The sequence below is a fragment of the Tursiops truncatus genome, chromosome 2 (assembly GCF_011762595.2).
Source record: "Tursiops truncatus isolate mTurTru1 chromosome 2, mTurTru1.mat.Y, whole genome shotgun sequence".
NCBI classification, from domain to species: Eukaryota; Metazoa; Chordata; class Mammalia; order Artiodactyla; family Delphinidae; genus Tursiops; species Tursiops truncatus.
Genome location: NC_047035.1, coordinates 118,271,549 through 118,289,470, shown reverse-complemented (window position 1 = coordinate 118,289,470; position 17,922 = coordinate 118,271,549). Strand labels below are relative to the sequence as shown.

Sequence of the window (17,922 nt, the reverse complement as noted above, 5' to 3'; positions counted from 1 at the left end):
GAGGAGTAGAATCTGTTTACAAATTTTATGGGCTTTTTCTTTTACTTAGTAATACTCTCAAAGAACTTCGTAATAAGTAACAGAAACTTTAATATTTTTAATTTCTCCTGCTTCCCCTTTTTTAAGCCTCAGGAAAACTATTTATTGTTAATACTTCTAAATACTAGGCTAGGAGCTGGATTAAGAGGGAAATAGAATTTTATTAGAAGATTATTGTGTGGGAGGAAAAAAACCCTTTCAAACAGAGACTTTTGGGGGATGACAAGGAATTTTATTTCTTTTTCTATGAAAGTTACTTTTTGTGTTATATCTCCACCAAGAAAAAAATTTACATACAATATTATGGATAGAGAGTTAATAAGGATTGTCATTTCAATAAAGTGGTAACCTTCATGAGAAAGAAAGGGAAAAAGTGGTATAAAATATGATCTATCTTCCACTTTAAAAGTTCCTTTTCCCAAAGAGCTTTACTTTATATGGCATGAAGAAGAAGGTCAAGGCTCAGAACACCTTAAGTATATAAAAGTGGCATATATGAATAATATAAATTTTTATATCAAGCCAATTATCAGAATGCATAATCAATCCCTCAGAAGTTTATGGTCTTTCTAGACCCATATGCTGAAAACTATAAAACATTGATAAAGAAAGCTGAAGATGATTCAAAGAAATGGAAAGATAGCCTGTGCTCTTCGACTGAAAGAATTAATATTGTTAAAATGGCCATACTTCCCAAAGCAATCTACAGATTTAATGTCTATCAAAATATCCATGACATTTTTCACAGAACTAGAACAAATAATCCTAAAATTTATATGGAACCACAAAAGATTCAGAACTGCCAAAGCAATCCTGAAGAAAAAAAGAACAAAAGCTGGAAGTATAACCCTCCCAAACTTCAGACTATACTACAAGACTACAGCTATCAAAACAGCATGGTATTGGCACAAAAACAAACACAAAGATCAGTGGAACAGAATAGAGAGTCCAGAAATAATCCCACTCACCTATGTTCAATTAATCTACAACAAAAGAGGCAAGAATATACAATGGAGAAAAGAGAGCCTCTTCAACAAATGGTGCTGGGAAAGCTTGATAGCTACATGTAAAACAATGAAATGAGAACATTCTCTCACACCATATACAAAAATAAACTCAAAATGGTTTACAGACCTAAATGTCAGATATGACACCATAAAGTTCCTAGAAGGGAACATAAGTGAAACATTCTTTGATATAAATCGTAGATCAGTCTCCCAAGGCAAAAGAAATGAAAGCGAAAATAAACAAATGGGACCTAATCAAACTTAAAAGATTTCGCACAGCAAAGGAAACCATCAACAAAATGAAAAGATAACCTATGGAATGGGAGAAAATATTTGCAAACGATACAACCCACAAGGGGTTAATATTCAAAATATACAAACAGCTCACACAACTCAATATCAAAAAAACAAACAACTCAATCAAAAAATGGGCAGAAGACCTAAACAGACATTTTTCCAAAGAAGACATACAGATGGCCAATAGGCACATGCAAAGATGCTCAACATCACTAATTGTTAGAGAAATGCAAATCAAACCCACAATGAGGTATCACCTCACATTAGTAGAATGGCTATCATCAATAAGTCTACAAATAATAAATGCTACAGAGGGTGTGGAGAAAAGGAAACACTCATACACCATTGGTGGGAATATAAATTGGTGCAACCACTATGGAAAACAGTATGGAGGTTCCTTAAAAAAACTAAAAACAGATCTACCAAATGATCTGGCAATTCCACTCCTGGGTATATAGCCAGGAAAAAAAACGAAAACTCTAATTCGAAAAGATACATGCACCTCAGTGTTCACAGTAGCACTATTTATAATAGCCAAGCCATGGAAGCAACCTAAATGTCCATCAACAGATGAATGGATAAATAAATTGTGGAATATATATACATATGTGTGTATATGTATATATACAATGCCATTAGAAAGAATGGAATATTGCCATTTGCAGCAACATGGATGGACCTAGAGAATATTATGCTTCGTGAAATAAGTCAGAGAAAGACAAATACTACCTATCACTTATATGTGGAATCTAAAACTAATACACATGAATCTGTATACAAAACAGAGACAGACTCAGACATAGAAAACAAACTTATGGTTACCAAAGGGGAGAGGGTGAGGGATAAATTATAATGGATACAATAAGGATTTACTATACAGCACAGGGAATTATACCCAATATCTTATAATAATCCATAATGAAATATAATTTGCAAAAAAACAAAATCACTGTGCTGTACACACGAAACTAAGACAATATTGTAAAGCAATTATATTTCAATTAAAAAAAAGAAGTTTATGGTCTTTCTGTAGTCACAGGAATAATGAACATGAAAGGTTTAATAGTAGCATAGGACTTCCCTGGTGGCACAGTGGTTAAGAATCCGCCTGCCAATGCAGGGGGACACAGGTTCAAGCTCTGGTCCGGGAAGACCCACATGCCGTGGAGCAACTAAGCCTGTGCGCCACAACTACTGAGCCTGTGCTCTAGAGCCCGTGACAACTACTGAGCCCGCGTGCCACAACTACTGAAGCCCACGCGCCTAGAGCCTGTGCTCCACAACAAGAGAAGCCACTGCAATGAGAAGCCCACTCACTGCAACGAAGGGTAGCCCCCGCTCACTGCAACTAGAGAAAGCCCACCCACAGCAACGAAGACCCAACACAGCCAAAAATAAATAAATAAAATTTTTTTCAAAAAAAGTAGTATAATTTTGTAACTACAAAATATCAAAAGTTTATCTACCTTCAAATTTAATCATGCTAGTTTTTTTCCCCCCTCTGGTTCATTTTTAGTCTGTTAGATAAGTGAAAAATCAAATTTTCTTCTTTACATAAAAATAATCATAGAATCAGAAAAATTTAGAGCTAGAAAGAAATTTAGAGAATTTCTAGATGTACCAAGTTCAATCCTCTCCAAATCAGAGACATTCATTTAATTGCCTTTTTCAAAGTTAAAGAATGAATTGGAGGTGAAACGCTGGAATCCAGAATGCTTTTCCCACTTAATTCCTCAAGCTTACTGAGACACAACTTTGTGTGTGTATGTGAGGCAGTGAGGCAGTAGGGTTGAACTTGAGGTCTCTGAATCAGACTGTCCAGGTTTGAATCTTATTTCCTCCACTTATTATCTGGGTGTTCTTGAGCAAATTACTTAATCCCACGGTGCCTCAGTTTTCTCATCTGTAAAATGAGATAACAACTATACCTTCCCAACAGGACTTATTAAAAAGTTAATACAAATAAAGCTCACAGAATGATGTCTGACACACTGTAGGCATTTAATACATGTCAGTAATCATTAGGAGTCTATCAATAAACACATGGACATGTACTTGCTAGGTTTTAAAATAGCCTGATTAGACTAGAATTGGAATACTAGATCATTTTTATGTTTTAAGATACATATACAATCACTGATATTTCATTTTGCCATATAAACAGTGCCCCCAAAACGGTTTCCTCATGAAGTACATGCAAAATTCCAGATATTAAACACATAATAAAGCTCACTTAATTTGAATACCATTTATTTTGTGATCACTTGAGCCCAGCGGTATACTCAGAATATGACACCCAAAAGGATCATTTTTTTTTCTAACACACCCTCCTCTACGTGACAAAATTATTTTTAGTAATGATCGTGAAATGAAACAAATAATAATAGCCAGGAAAGAAACAGACAGTGAAAATTCTTTTACTCAACTCCACTTATATGCAAATATAAAATAAATATTACAGTACAAAGAAGGAAAAATGCAACGGAATTCATGTTTCTGAAAAAAGGAAAAACTTAAACCTACATATTGTTTTGTGGAAGTACTAAGTAATAACATTGCACCTCCTATTGATTCCTTCTTCAGTTTTGAAGTAAACATTAATAATTTAAAAAGAACAAATTTCAAAGTAAAAGGTTTTTTAAATTCAATTATTCCGAAGAATAATTTCACATATTAACTAAATTTGTACTTACAAGCCAAAAATATTAGACTTTGTTTCCCTCAAATGTTACATGCAAAATGAAAACCCTAAGTGGTCATACAGAATGACAACACTGAAGTCATCAAGTCTGTTTCTTCATCCTTATAGTCGCTATGCAATCACTGCTTAAGAATCTACTATATAAATGCAAAGATATGGACCAAAGGGGCTGCAGACATGAACTGCACCTGAAGCCTTGAATTACCCTGAGTTTTTATGAATTTATTTGGAAAAATATCCGTAGAGCTGAGTCTATGTTTATTGAAGGCCAACTGTATAACTGGGAGTTCTCTGATTTAACTTCTATGTAGAATATGATATTTATTAAAGGATCAATAATTAAAATGTGCTAATTTGAAGCTTACGTATACATTACTAAAACTTAACAGTAACTACAGTAATTGTTTAGAACATAAACTCATAAGAAATTTTTCAGGGAGAAATATTTTATCATTGACACTGTTTTGAATTTCTGGTACACAGAAATTGCTGGTAATAAAAATTGGACAGACTTTTAGTGGGTTTTTTATAGTTTAATTCCCTACAGACAATGAGAATTTTTGTTGCCTACACCCCAAGTGATGCTCTCATTGCCCCCACGCCTGGCATGCCACTGCTCAAGGTGAAATCTGCCAGTGAGGTACTATCCTTGAACATGGGCTCGCTACGTTAAGCGTATTTAAGCTACTTATGAGAAAACGTTTTTAAAAAGAATGTTAATTGAGGACCTATTCAGTGCACGGTACTGTGCTTTGTTTTATCCACATAGAATGTAAGCACATGAATTTTGCTAGTTACAAGTCAATCACATTTATTCATTAAAGCCCTCTCAGCAGAATTTTTAAAGCTATTTTGTTAGCAGTTATTATGTATACTTAAATTTTAAAATAATTATCAGAGTCACATATATTCCATTTTTCAAGCTTTTCATTAACTTAAATTGGCTTTCTCCCTGTGTTCCAAATAAGTGAGGGTGCATCACAAATCAACATTCGTAAGAGGTTTTAAAATATTAACATTTACATAAACATTAACAACTTAAAATCTCTTGATATTTTAAAATTTCACAACTCATGTGGCATCAGATTCATATGTTCTACTTTTTCAAGCAGCTACCTCAAGAGAACAAATTTTAACTCTAAGAGCAATCTTTTTCATTCATAGGATCAACATAACCTCCAGTCTGCCTTCTCATAATCTTGCAGCTGCATACATGCACAAATTTTCTGGTTATGTGATTCTGGTACTCTTGAAAAGACAGTCTTTTTAACTGAAAGAAAATCTGACTTACCTCAAAAGGTACTTTGGTATGGGATAGCGTGCCAATTACAGCCACATTAGAAGCAGATATATCTGGCAAGAAAGTGACACACAGGCCTTAAACCTACAGTTAATTTCTTCTACTCCCACTGTATAGGTCCTATTTTCTTTTATGCTGTGGGGCTCCTTCACCCACAAAATCCCACTCACTAGTCACCTACAATCTACTAAAGCCAAACCCGTCCCGTTTATAGCTCTAGGATTCCCCAACCTCTCCCATTGATAAGAATCACCTGGGACAGTTAAAAATAAAAATAACAGGCCACACTCCCGTAAATTAGATTCTAATGGGTTTGAGGTGAGGCTCCAGTATCTGATTTTAATCAAGTATCCTCAAGAGATTCTTACAGACACATTTAAGAATAAACTAAAGAGGCCTGCCAGAGATCTTCACAGTTCCTCCAAATTGATCAGTCTCAAGGGCTAATCCTCCTTTGGGTATTAGGACTTAGGGTATTTGAAAATAGAGCAGGAGAAGTTTGGAGAAAGCAGAATACCATCTTGTCTACAACTCTGATTTAGGTTTCCAACATCCTAAAGAATGAAAGAAGTGGAAGATTTTAGTTTGGATAGGTGATGTGAAGTACGACACCACCAGGGAGCAGCATAGAGCTGATAAATTACACATGTTTGGGGATTTTTTGACTTCACACTACCACATAAAATGGTGTACCTACATTTTCCATGAACTCAGATTACAAAAAAAACAAAAACAAACAAACAAAAACCCCAAAGCAGCACACTTAAAAGACACAGATAAAATATGTTAGCATGTAATTTCCAGTTTTCTCTCTCTAGAGGGTCTTCATTGACAGCTGTTGTAGGAAAAAATTTCCCTTGAAGTAGCCTTGCACCTGAATCCAAACCTGGTATTAGACTACAAAGATTCCAGGTAAACCAAAGTGGTGTTCCACTTTTTCTGTCTGCAGGTTTCAAAATACTTGTCCTACTCTTTTAACTAGCATTGTAACTGGATGCTTTTCAATGGTTTTAATCAAGTCTTTAGAGTTCTACTAAGTGTGAGGGTTGGGGGGGAATGGGGTGGAAAACAACTTTAACAAGCTATGCCGAGGTTTTTTTTTTTAACACTTTTTAAAAGTGTAGTTGAAATGTTGCCACCACCTGTCAGAAAACTATACCCACCCAGCAATCCCATCCACCCTCCCAAGTTTTCTTGACTCATCCCCACTTTCTCTTTTCCAGTCCACATTAAATGTAGAAAAAAATCCTCTGGCAACCCAGGTAGCTTCTACAAATATCACCTCCAAGGGCTTTGTGTTCCTCTGAAATTCCATTACAGTTGGGTTAAGAAACATTGAAAGATGAGGGAGGACTTGAAGAAGGAATTTTACTTACTTCCCAACTTGCCAAAATTCGATACTCATTCCCTACCTAGAAATTCCTGTGTCTAAGAAAAGTATGATCCAAGCCCCTGTGGCAATTCTGTGACCTGGGTTTTGATTTCCATCTTCTAGCTAGAAAAGCTGAGGTGGGAGGAGGAAGAGGCAAGAATGACTAAGACATTCCTGGGAGACCAAATAGGCCTAACCAAAAAACAAACAAACAAAACAAAACAAAACAAAACACCCACTCGAGAAGAGGTGTGAGAACCGGAAATCAAGGCTGTCTGCGGAGCTAGAGCCCATCCTGGAACTTAGCGTTCTAGAAAAGAGGGTTTCCAATCTTTTCAAGTATCTTAGCAAAAATGTCAGGACCCTACTGGAAAATGGCTAGTTTAGCCTGAATTGAGACGAGTAACAAAACCTATTCCGAATCCAGAAGCTGCTTAAGTGATTGTATTCCACTGCTCACAGCAGCACCTGCAGACATTAGAAAGAGTTGTATGGGAGGACTTTAACCTACAGAGAGTATTATGGGTGCATCCACAGCCCTCACGTACTCCACTTGCTCCACCCGCTAAAACCAAGAGCCACGGTCCTAAAGCAAGCATTCATTCTCCACGGGGTTGATGTTATCTCCAAGGGGCGAAATCTTACTCTTTTCATGTATAAAGCACAGATACACGTATGGTACATAAACAGCTATTCAGGATATGAATGGTATTATAATTTCATGGCGGGTGGGGAGGAAGGGACTGGTGAACAAAACGTTTAAAAAGGCTTTTCTTAAGAGAACGATAATGGAAAGAAAAAAATAGGCTGAAGTAACACTGTCCTATAAGGGTCCTGAGCTAAAACCATCAAATGAAGGTCCTGACAGGTAATTTTCTCCCAGACAGCAGCCTAAGGGTCAAGGGTCTCTGATTCTGGTTCGATCTCGGCCATAAAGAGGTGTTTTCCTCTCCGTGCCTCAAACCTCAGAGGGCAGTGAATGCCCGCCGTTTGCTCCCTCACGGGGTGCCGTGTGTGGATGTGCCCAACAACTAGCAAAGAGCTTTGGAAACCGCAAAGCGCTGCACCAAAGCCAGAGGAGGTTTCTATTCTCGGCTGCACGAAATTCCCCGGGTGGGGCCCCCTCGGCCTCCGCACTTGTTGCTTCCCGGCCCCGCCGGCCTCCACCTCAGACCTTCTCTCCGCGACCCCCTCCTCTCTCCACAAGCGCACGCACAGCACCCCCCTCCCCCGGCCCCGCGACCCCCTCACCCACGCCACGAAACCGGCGCGCTCCGTTCAGGCCCTGGCGCCGGCCGAGTCCCCAGCCCCCATCCCCCTGCCCAGTTCCCGCCGACTGCCCGGCCCGCAGAGGCCGCCGTTTCCTAGACAGCCGCGCGGCCGCTCCGCAGCCTCCGGGGCGCGCGCGCCGACGGCGGGAGGCGAGGGCGCAGGCGCGGGCCCGGGCGAGCCGCCGGCGCGTGGCCGCGCGCGCCCCCGATCGCGGTGGGCGGAGGAGCGGAGGCAGCGGAGGCAGCGGCGGGCCGCGAGGGGGCGAGGGGGCGGGGGGGCGGAGAGGGGAGCCCCGGGAGCGCGAGCCGTGGCCGGCGCCGCTGCAGAGCCGAGCGAATCCACAGCCCGGGCAGCAGGTATGTGTCCCCGCAGCCGGCCGTGGCCGGGGCTTCCCCTGCCACTCTTCCCGGGTCCTGTGCCCGGGGCTGGGGTGGGGGCCGGTCAGGGTTTGCAGGGTACGTGTCCGGGAGGGCTGGGATCTTACCACTGACCTTCATCCCCTCTGGTCGCTGTAGCAAGGCGAGGGTGCCTGGGGCAGCCTAGGGCTTCAGCTCCAGCCTGGGGATCTGCTTCTTGTCACATGCTTCTTATTTATTTTTGCAAACTGCCCTGGTTCGGGTCCAGCTGCAGATGCCTTACCTCCCATTCTTTGCCTCTGTGTGCCATCTTGCATTTATTAATAAAACATGCAAGCTGGGGGTTGGGGATTGCTGCTGGGGGGGAATCCCATTGCAGTATAACAAGCGGGTGCCTATTTTAGGTTTTCAGGCGTGGTATTGAGGTGGAAATCCCACATCCTGGGGATTTGTAGCTTTGTTGGTCGTGACCACTTCCTAGTGGGCTTCCCCCATTTGTCTGGAGGCGCCACAGCGGCAGGATGGACTGATAGGAAAGGATGGTGGGTTTTCACCGTCAGGCCAAAACCCCGTTCTAGGGACAGGTGCAAGCTACGGCGGACAGTTCCCTGCTTGCTAACTTGCCAGGGTGGCTTAAAACCAGAAAATTGTATCCCTTGATTGCCGAGAGGAGGCCTTGAACAGAATCCCTGAGACTTGCATACTCAAACTCATTAAGGTTTTGCATCTGAAGATGACTAAAGCTTGCCACCTGTTGGAAGTTAGACCCCATGAAATCCCCCGTAATCTAGCCCACCAATCCCTGTTTCAGTCACTAATACTGAGATAGCAATAGGCCCATATTGATTCCTTCCATATTCTTTAATACTGCTTGGCTTTTGTCTCTTTTAAAATAAAACCTACCTATGATTTGATGCCCCATAGGTTATAGATTGAAATTACATGATTTGTTTATATTCCATACACATATAACATCATATCCTAAAGAGTAAATTTCTCTTCAGTGTAGATGTTGCCTATTTCCCCAGCTGTTCACCTTGCTTCAAGAAACAGTTCAAAAAGTGGGATGTATGTAACTGATTACCTTTCTTTTTTTTCCCCCCTGAAATACTGTGGTGAAAAAAATAGTAAAAGCTAGAAATATAGAATGAAAATGGTTACCACAAGATGTTGGGGTATGGCAGCAGGACTGTAATTTCTTCTAAAATATATAGTAGTCAGAGTGCCACATCTAATCATGAGAACACATTTCTTAAATGCTCATATGTGCCAGGTACTGAGCTACAAGCTATTGGTACATATCTCATTTCATCCTCATAACAAACCTGTTATCTCCATGTTGAAGATAAAGAGACTAAGACTTAGAAAGGTTAGCTAACTTGCCCAAGGTCACACAGCCAGGGACAGGATAAGGATGCAAACTCTAGTGCATCTGATTGCTGGGGGGGGTCGGGGGGGGATGAGAGTAGCCTTTAACCCTGGTGTTGCTGTTTCATCTACATTTTCATTAAGATCAAAGCTTATGCATGAGCACACAAGCTTGGATCTGATTTTCCATTTCATAGATTTCACATCAACCGTTGTGGCTCTCCAGTACGAGAAACTGTTGTTTCAGAATGGGTTTGTGTGGAATTTTTTAAGGTGGCACTGAGCCTATAAACATGGGGTTCAAGATGTTTCCATTCAGCTCTCCCAAACAAGCAATTAAGTTCAAAAAGTTGTTTCCCTTCAGATTTAAATCTGTAAAATGTATATGCATCAGGTAGAATGAATTACGTTTTTCATTATCACATCCTCCTCCAATCTTCTTGCCGCCCTGCACACTATCTTCTGGTCTCGCTGCCAGTCATTAGAACAACATTGTCTGTCATGCTTGTGTGTGAGTGCCTTAACCAGGTGAAGGAATCCGTACAAGTCGTGAACCATAATCCAGTCTCTGTGATTGTAGCAGCTCTTCATTTGAAAGTTTTGGAATTTGTACAGTCAACAGTGGATATAAATTTAATCTTTTTTTGTAAATGCATTATTATAATGCAGGGATTGGATTGTGCTGCATATTCCTAACAGTTCTCACAGACTTAGAAATCACTGTAGTTGCATCAATGGGAAATTCACTCGGGGGGGCTACAAAGTTTTATGCTCAGGTCACGTATTTGAGATGGTGGTGAGAAAAGTACAGCTAAGTAGAAGGGGTTATTTGAAAATTATATCCCATGGAAATTACAGCTTTAATGATAAATTGAGGAATAATATTAGGTCAGAAATAAAAGACTCTTGTAAATTCTATAAGGTCTGTTTTCTTTCTTGACTGGTTTTAGGACACCATGATGTTACTTTTTTCATTATACTCTATTCTGTTGATAGTAAAGTAATTTGTTATAGCCGTTTTGCCTCATGGAAATCACTCGGTTTTGGAAGAGCTCAGCCCCAGTGCTTGTGGAAATGCTGAGATGGAGTCTTTCTGCCCTGGGGTTTTCCAGTCTATGATCAGATAAACTCAAGATGAGTCCTGATGTTACTGGGAAAAAAGCAGAAAGCAAAGAGAGGTGCTGCTTGATTCTGGGGAGCAAATTGGTTTTCCTATGGGGAGCACCATTATCTTCTTCAGTCAGAAGTCTCATGATTAAAAAGCATCTAAGAAGTCTACTTTCTTCTGTTCAAGCAGGATTTTATTTACTGCAGACCTGAGCACCCTTTTTTGGTGCAATGGTCAATTTGAGGAATGTTAAAATGTTTCTGACTACATATTTGTTTTCTTGAAACATATGTTTACACTGGGAAAAGCCATATGAACGACTATGGATGCTTAAGCATTATTTTTTTTTATTCCCCTCATCAAGGGTTTTTTTTTCTTATTTTTGGAAGTGGGGAAGCAACTAAAATTTTTCCAAGCTATATAACTAGCATGCATTGCAGTGACTGATTGTAATGCACATTTTAATGCATTGTTGAGTAAGATACTGGGAACTGGCGTATTTGACTTTCCTTGACTGACCTTGTAGGCTACTTAGTTGTGAAATGTCTTGTTTTCTTAACAGTATTTCTTAACTCAGTAGTCTCTAAAATGAGATTTTTTTTTCAATGTCAACAATCTTGAATCACAGTAGTTCACAGCTTACTCTGAAATACTTGATTTTCACCAGTCTTCTTTTTCTCTCCTTGATGGAAGCTATAGCAAGCGTTTTAATTTTATTTAGAAAGCAGTTCACAACCTGCAAGTTAAGCCATCCCCTTTCCAAACTGAACCAGTCAGAGTTCACAAATGCTGGCCAGGCACACCCACCATAGGACCTTCTCCTATAGAGAACCCTAGACCTCCTGCTGGACTTACATGCGCTCATTTTCCCCATATGGAAGATTTAAGAGGTCCTAAAGTGAGCTCACACCAGTGGGCCTTGGGTGCAAAGTAGGATGGAGGCTACTTGTAGGAAAGAGTCAGGAAATCACTTCTCCTGTACCAACACTAGTCTATATTGTGATTTCTGCTTGCAAATATGTATTCATTATAAAATGTTTGATCATTACATAAATAGAGAAGGTAGAGGTCCATGGTTAGAATCTTTGATATTCTTATACTTTAGTGAGACCACCATTAATAGTTTGGTATAGATTTCTCTGGATTTTTGAATGTGGATACTAAAATGTTACTGTTTGCCAACAATACTATACATAGATGCACACTATTTTGCAGTTTCTCTTCTTGCACTTGGTAGTAGACTTTGGACCTCTAGAAGGCCCTTGAATGGCATACTTTCAGACACAGCCACAATGGGAACTAGATGAGAGGAGCCCTGTAACCAGGGGTAGAGGAAGGGAAGTAATGTGTGCTGGGTAGGAACCTGGCATCAGCTGTGTCCTGGGATAGGTAGTTTCACATTCCATATCTCCTTTAACCCTTTGCAATGACCCTTTGTGGTCAGCTGTTTCTAGATTAGGAGAGAAGAGCCCAAGGTCCATGACATAAGGAGCAGAGCTGAGATTCAGACCCAGGTCAGTGTGGCTCAAAATCTGGGTCTTCTCCTTCTTTTCACTCTGATTGCAGGAGGGAGAGTGCTGTGTCCCGTCGTTCTCTGGCCTCCCATCCTCCTCTGCCTCTGCCCATCCACACAGGCCTCCTTACTGTTCTCCCGCCTTAGGGCCTTAGCACTAGTGCTTCCGTCTCCTGGACTGCCCTTCCCGCAGATTCTTGCATGGTTTGCGCCCTCACCTCTTTCTGGCTTTGCTCAAAGTCTCACCACTCCTTTAAAACTACACGCCCTCCCACAGGCATTCCTGTTCCTCCTCCCTGCTTTGCTTTTATTCATAGCCCTTCTAAATATACTATATAAATCTCCCACAGAGAATGAACACTCCAGAGTACAGGGATTTTGTCTATTTTGTTCACTCCCCTAACCCTGGTGCTGTGGAAAAGAACTGACAGGTCACGGTGGCATCCTTGAGTATTTCCAGCCTCCCACACTTTTTGTTTTTTGTAGCCCTTACAGTTCTGGTAGTGAGCAGTGAAACCTCTCAAATGCAAAGGCTTTATATGTGTTTGGGGGCAGGGGGAACAGCAAGGAAAGTAGAGAAGAATTGGGAGAGATGTTGTCTTACTCTTGAGTCGAGGTTAGGAAGAGAGGAACCTCCCAGGTAGAGTCAGCCCCGTAAAGATGGAAAGAAAGTCTCCTGAGGGCTGGGCTGTATAACAAGGCAGCAAAAGCTACATGCGGAGATGGCCTGGGTTGGGGAGGAGACCTGTGTGGGTTCCCCTCTATTTGGAGTGCAAAATATTTTGAAAACTTCCAAGAATGGTGCTCCAGATTCCACCAACTTTCCCATGGCCTGAGTCACTAGAAAGGAAAAGGAATCTGTGGACATTCACACAGGCAGGTTAATCACTGCACTACCAGCATCAGCATCTTGCTTTTTTTTTTTTTAAAATACCTGTTGGTGCCTTCCCCCCTCCCCTCCCCCTCCTCCCCTCCCCCCTCCCCTCCCCCTCCTCCCCTCCCTCTCCTCCCTCCCCCTCCTCCCCTCCCCTCAACCTCCTCCTCCCCCTCCCCCCTCCTCCCCTGCCCCCTCCCCCTCCCCCTCCTCCTCCTCCTCCTCCTCCTCCTCTTCGGTGTCTTTAATTGCTGCCTTAGGCAGTCGGAATTATCTGCCAGGAGAGAATTCCCCTCCAAGAAAATGCAGCCTCCCTAAAACTGCTTTTGATTTGTAATGGAAACTACTCAGTAGCTAGGATAGGGGCTGATAACTCAGTTCCCACAGCTCATTAAAACAAAGAATTTTAATAAGTATTTCTGCCTTTTGCAGCCCAGGTATTTGGAAGTCCAGACTGCAGTCAGGCAGCTCTTCTCTGGATTTCATTCTCAAGCCATAAGGCATGCAATGCTTTCTGCTACTCTTGGTTCGAAACAAGTCCGAAGCAAGTTATTTCATCCGTGATTCTCTCAGTCTCCCACCCCAGTTTCAGAACTGCCATCATGTCCAGCCAATGCCATGTATAGTATGGTCAAGTACCTTTCTCCCATAACGATTTCCCTTCAAACAGTTAAATCTTTGGTTTTACCTGAGTTTAACGCAGTGTTTTTAAAAAAAATTTCTGTGACACTTGCTAATTCTCGTTTAACCATGGCTACTAAAATTTGTTAGTTTTGCCCTTCAAAACAAAAGAACAAGGTGAATTATATTTGTAATCCCTCAAATAAAGAAAATGTTCCATTGTTTGGGAGGGCATAGTCTCAAAAGAGAAGCCTGGAAAATTCTCTCCCATCTCTCCCTGTCCTTCCATTATCAGTTTCTACCCAGGACTCTATCACTCCCCACTTCATGTCCTGCCAGGAACCCCGGTCCCCACCCTTCTACGAAACATAACTCTTAAAGGTCACGCCTGATTGCCTAATCACAAATCCAGTGGCCCTTTCTCAGATTTCGTTCCTGATGGCTCAGCAACATCTGACCCCATTGACTCCACTCCTTGAAATGCTGGCAGCTTCTTCCTAATGTGTCTGGTCTTTCCTCAGCTCTTATCCTTCCTGTTCTGTCAACAGGCAGTCTGGAGAAGCAGTTAAGAGTGTGGGCTCTGCCCAAGGGGTGAATCCTGGCTCTAGCCCTTGCCAGCTATGTGACTTTGCAGGAGTGATTTACAACCCTGTGCCTCAGTTTCCTCCTCAGTAAAATGGGAAGAAGAAGAGTGGCTATGTCATAAGGCTGTCAGGAAGAGGATGAAATGAGTGTGCCTAGAAAACAGTAAGCACTCAGTCAGTGTCACCTTTTATCATTATAACTTCCTGTTTGGATGCCTTTGGAGACTCTCTTGTAGCTGCAAGATAAAACCGTAACTTTAGCGCCTGATTAGTTTGCTTCCTGCCCCTGACCCTTTCCAGTGTGTGCCCACTTCCGAGCCTTTGCTCTGCCCCTCCTTCCCTGGCCAGAGGAGGGAAAGAGAGCTGAGGGCTGTGCCTGCCTGGAGGCTCTGAGCACAGACCGCCTTGTAATGAAAGACATCCTCCCTTGGGCACCAAGCCTATCCCTCTCAGGCAGATTATAAATTACTTAAGGACACCAGCTGTGATTTATACTTAAAAAAAAATATACGCCTCAACATTTAGCACTATACTTTACACATAGTAGGAATTTAACTCATATCTTTGGACTGCCAAAACATTATAGGTTTTCTTGGTCCTTCCAAAATCCTTTTTCCTCCTACACTGAAACTTCTATTGATCAGTCCTAAAGCCCAGTTAAGCTTTATAGGGGAAAATTGAGTCAACACCACAGGGCGAGTTAACCACATCAACGTTTTTGGAATGAGGAGGGATATACAGAAATCATTAAAATAATGGGATCACAGGGAGTAATTTAATGCTTTTTAAAAGGAGTTTGAAATCCTACCAACCCATGAAGCTGTTAGGATTTTATAGTGTGTGGAGCTTTTTTCTGTCCTCACACCATCACTCCCAAGTAAAGTGAGCCCTGAGGGTATAAGTGGAAAATCTTCAGACCTTGTCACAGGCCTGCTCCTGAGCCAGTGCTCTAGTCCTGTTTTCTTTCCCCTTACTACCCAGGTGAAGAGGACATTGAGGTTGAATGAAGATCAAAGGAAGGGCTGCCTACTTAAAAAAAAAAAAATTAATCCCATTCCTGACGTTCTTCGTTCTTCGTTGGCATGGCAAATATTCCATCAGTTTCTGCTGTGTCTCTGAGGTCGTGTACAGTCACAGAGTTGGGCTACCAATAAAACCAATAGAATTTGTGCTCCCCTGGAAGCCTTAAGGACCATGTTGTTTGCATCTTGAGATTCTATAGCAGGGTTTTTAAACCTCAGCACTTTGGGGACCGGATAATTCCTTGTTGGGGGGAGCTGTCCTGTGCACTGTAGGGTGTTTAGCAGTATCCCTGGCCTCTACCTATTAGATGCCAGTTGCACTACCACCCTCCCCCAGTTGTGATAACCAAAAACGTCTCTACACATTGCCAGATGCCCCCTGGGAACATTTGGCATCTCCCATTTGAGAACCGTTGCTCTATAGAATCAATCAGGAAAACTCAGCATCTTACCGTTTTGTAGAATACCAGAGTTTAGACAGTCGGGGGCAATTGAAGATAAAGATTTTAATAGCTATGAAAGGTAAATTTGGGTTTGAAATTACTAACACAGAGAAAATTTAGTGTTAATAAGCAGTTCTAGAGTCTATCATAAATAAGAAGAAGTAAACAAATGAAGCAGTTACAGAAATTGAGACCATTCAGGTCTGAACACAAGAGCACATTCTAGGACTGTTTCAATCATCCTTGGAGTGTTTTTGTTGGAATTGTATTTAAGTGCCCCACATACTTTTAGGCCTTTGACAGTAAGTATATTAAACCAAAAATCATTAATATTTCTAGTGAAATCTTGGTTGATTACCAATGGAGAAAATTATATTTGACCTAAGGTAGGCTGGCTCTCTTCACCAGAGTCTGCTTCTGACCACAAACCTGCTTGAAAACAGCACTTTCAGGCACTTCAGGGGCGAAGTAGGAATGACAAGGCACTTTGGGCTTTGGTGAAGGGCAACAGTAGATCAGCGATCTCCATGGCTATTAGAAAATTTAACTGTATACTTGTGATTTGAAACCCACCTCCAACTGACAGTCACCATTGTGTTCTTTCTAAATGCAGTAGCTAATTTGCATGCCATACCCCAAAACTGAAAGTAATAGTTAAACATACAGCTTTCTGAAAAACGTTAAGGCTCCAGCCTTAGGAGAGACCTGCTTTGGTCAGAGATGACATTTGGTATATTAATTGCCTTTGAAAAGGAAAAACATACACAGAAGACCCCAAGATGCTCACTACCCGAGAGTAGAGAAATAAGCCTTGTGCAGTTTCTTGAATCAAGAAGGTCAGGTGGAATTACTGATTCCACAGGTAATTGTGATCATCTTCAATGTTCCAGACTTGTGCTAATAGGTGGAAGGAACTCCAGTGCTGTGGACTGGATGGGGACCCCCAAAATGCATATGTTGAAACCCTAACCCCCAGTGTTATTGTATGTGGAGATAGGATCTTTAGGAGGTAGCTGTCTGCAAGCCAGGAAGAGAGCTCTCACCAGAACCAGACCATACTGGCACCCTGATCTTGGACTTTTCAGTCTCCAGAACTCTGAGGAAATAAGTTTCTGTTGTTTAAGCCATGCAGTCTATGGTATTTTGTTATGGCAGCCCGAGCTGACTAATACATCCAGCATCCTCATTGTACAGATGAGGAAACTGGACCCAGAGAGGTAAACGACTTTCCCACGGTCAAGCTACTAGTTAATGGTAGAACTGGAACACAAAACCTAGGTTTCCTGACTCCTAGTCCAATGTCTGTTCCCCTTTCCCCACTGCCTCGGGTCATGTAGCACTTTTATTCATTATCTCTAGAACCCGTGGCTCATCACAGTCTTTATACTTGCCCTGTTTATCTCAGCATTGTTGTGAGGATCAGTGAGATGGTACAAAAAAAGGCAGTTTAAGTTTCTGAACTACAAAATATTTTACTAATATAAATATCATACTCAACTCAGATTGTGCCTGGATAGCAGGAATCTATTTGGCTCTGAAAATTGTAAGTTGACCTCTAGTCAAGTTGGAAGTTCTGTGAGGTAGTATTAGGCTAGGAGGTCTCAGGTAGGGGGGTTGGCCCTTAGCTTTAGGGAATGAATCAGAGGATGGAGAAGGCAGAAGGAGGTAGGGCACCTGGTTCAGTGGTGTACCATCTCAAAGAACAGCTGAGAGCAAGACAACTGCTCTTTTTTGTTGAGTTGTAAAAGTTGTGGGTGATGTGAGTTTGCCTAGTAAGAGAAATGTCCCTCTTATAAGGACAGAATATCAGAGCTGGAAGAGAGCTTGTGGTACCACTTGGAGTTCCTGGTGGTAAACAACAGAACAGTTGATGAACTACAAAATATTTTATAAATGTAAATACAACCATTCTCAACTTTTATTTGTTGAAGATATATCATGAAGGAATATGCTTATCTGAAAGTAACAGAAGGTCTGAAAAACAGTGGCTTGAATAGGTAAATGACTTATTTTTATTGTGTAAGAAGTCTAAAGGTGGTGGTCCA

At 41.5% G+C, this 17,922-nt stretch overlaps 2 protein-coding genes across 11 annotated transcripts in view; one reads left to right on the top strand and one right to left on the bottom strand.

The window, feature by feature from the left end:
- Nucleotides 1-8,122, bottom strand: part of NRG4 (neuregulin 4) — a 127,277-nt gene extending 119,155 nt beyond the window's left edge. For 4 of the 9 annotated variants that reach the window (XM_073801296.1, XM_073801300.1, XM_073801295.1 and 1 more), the window contains exons 1-2: nucleotides 7,968-8,122; nucleotides 5,336-5,397 (exon numbers count right to left, since the gene is read on the bottom strand). The gene's annotated coding sequence lies outside the window, so the exon portion shown is untranslated. The remainder of the gene's footprint in view (nucleotides 1-5,335; nucleotides 5,398-7,967) is intronic. The other 5 variants (XM_073801298.1, XM_073801302.1, XM_073801297.1 and 2 more) reach the window with 2 other exon arrangements.
- Nucleotides 8,123-8,270: 148 nt separating this feature from the next.
- Nucleotides 8,271-17,922, top strand: part of TMEM266 (transmembrane protein 266) — a 144,099-nt gene continuing 134,447 nt past the window's right edge. For both annotated transcript variants that reach the window (XM_033852039.2, XM_073801293.1), the window contains exon 1: nucleotides 8,271-8,344. The gene's annotated coding sequence lies outside the window, so the exon portion shown is untranslated. The remainder of the gene's footprint in view (nucleotides 8,345-17,922) is intronic.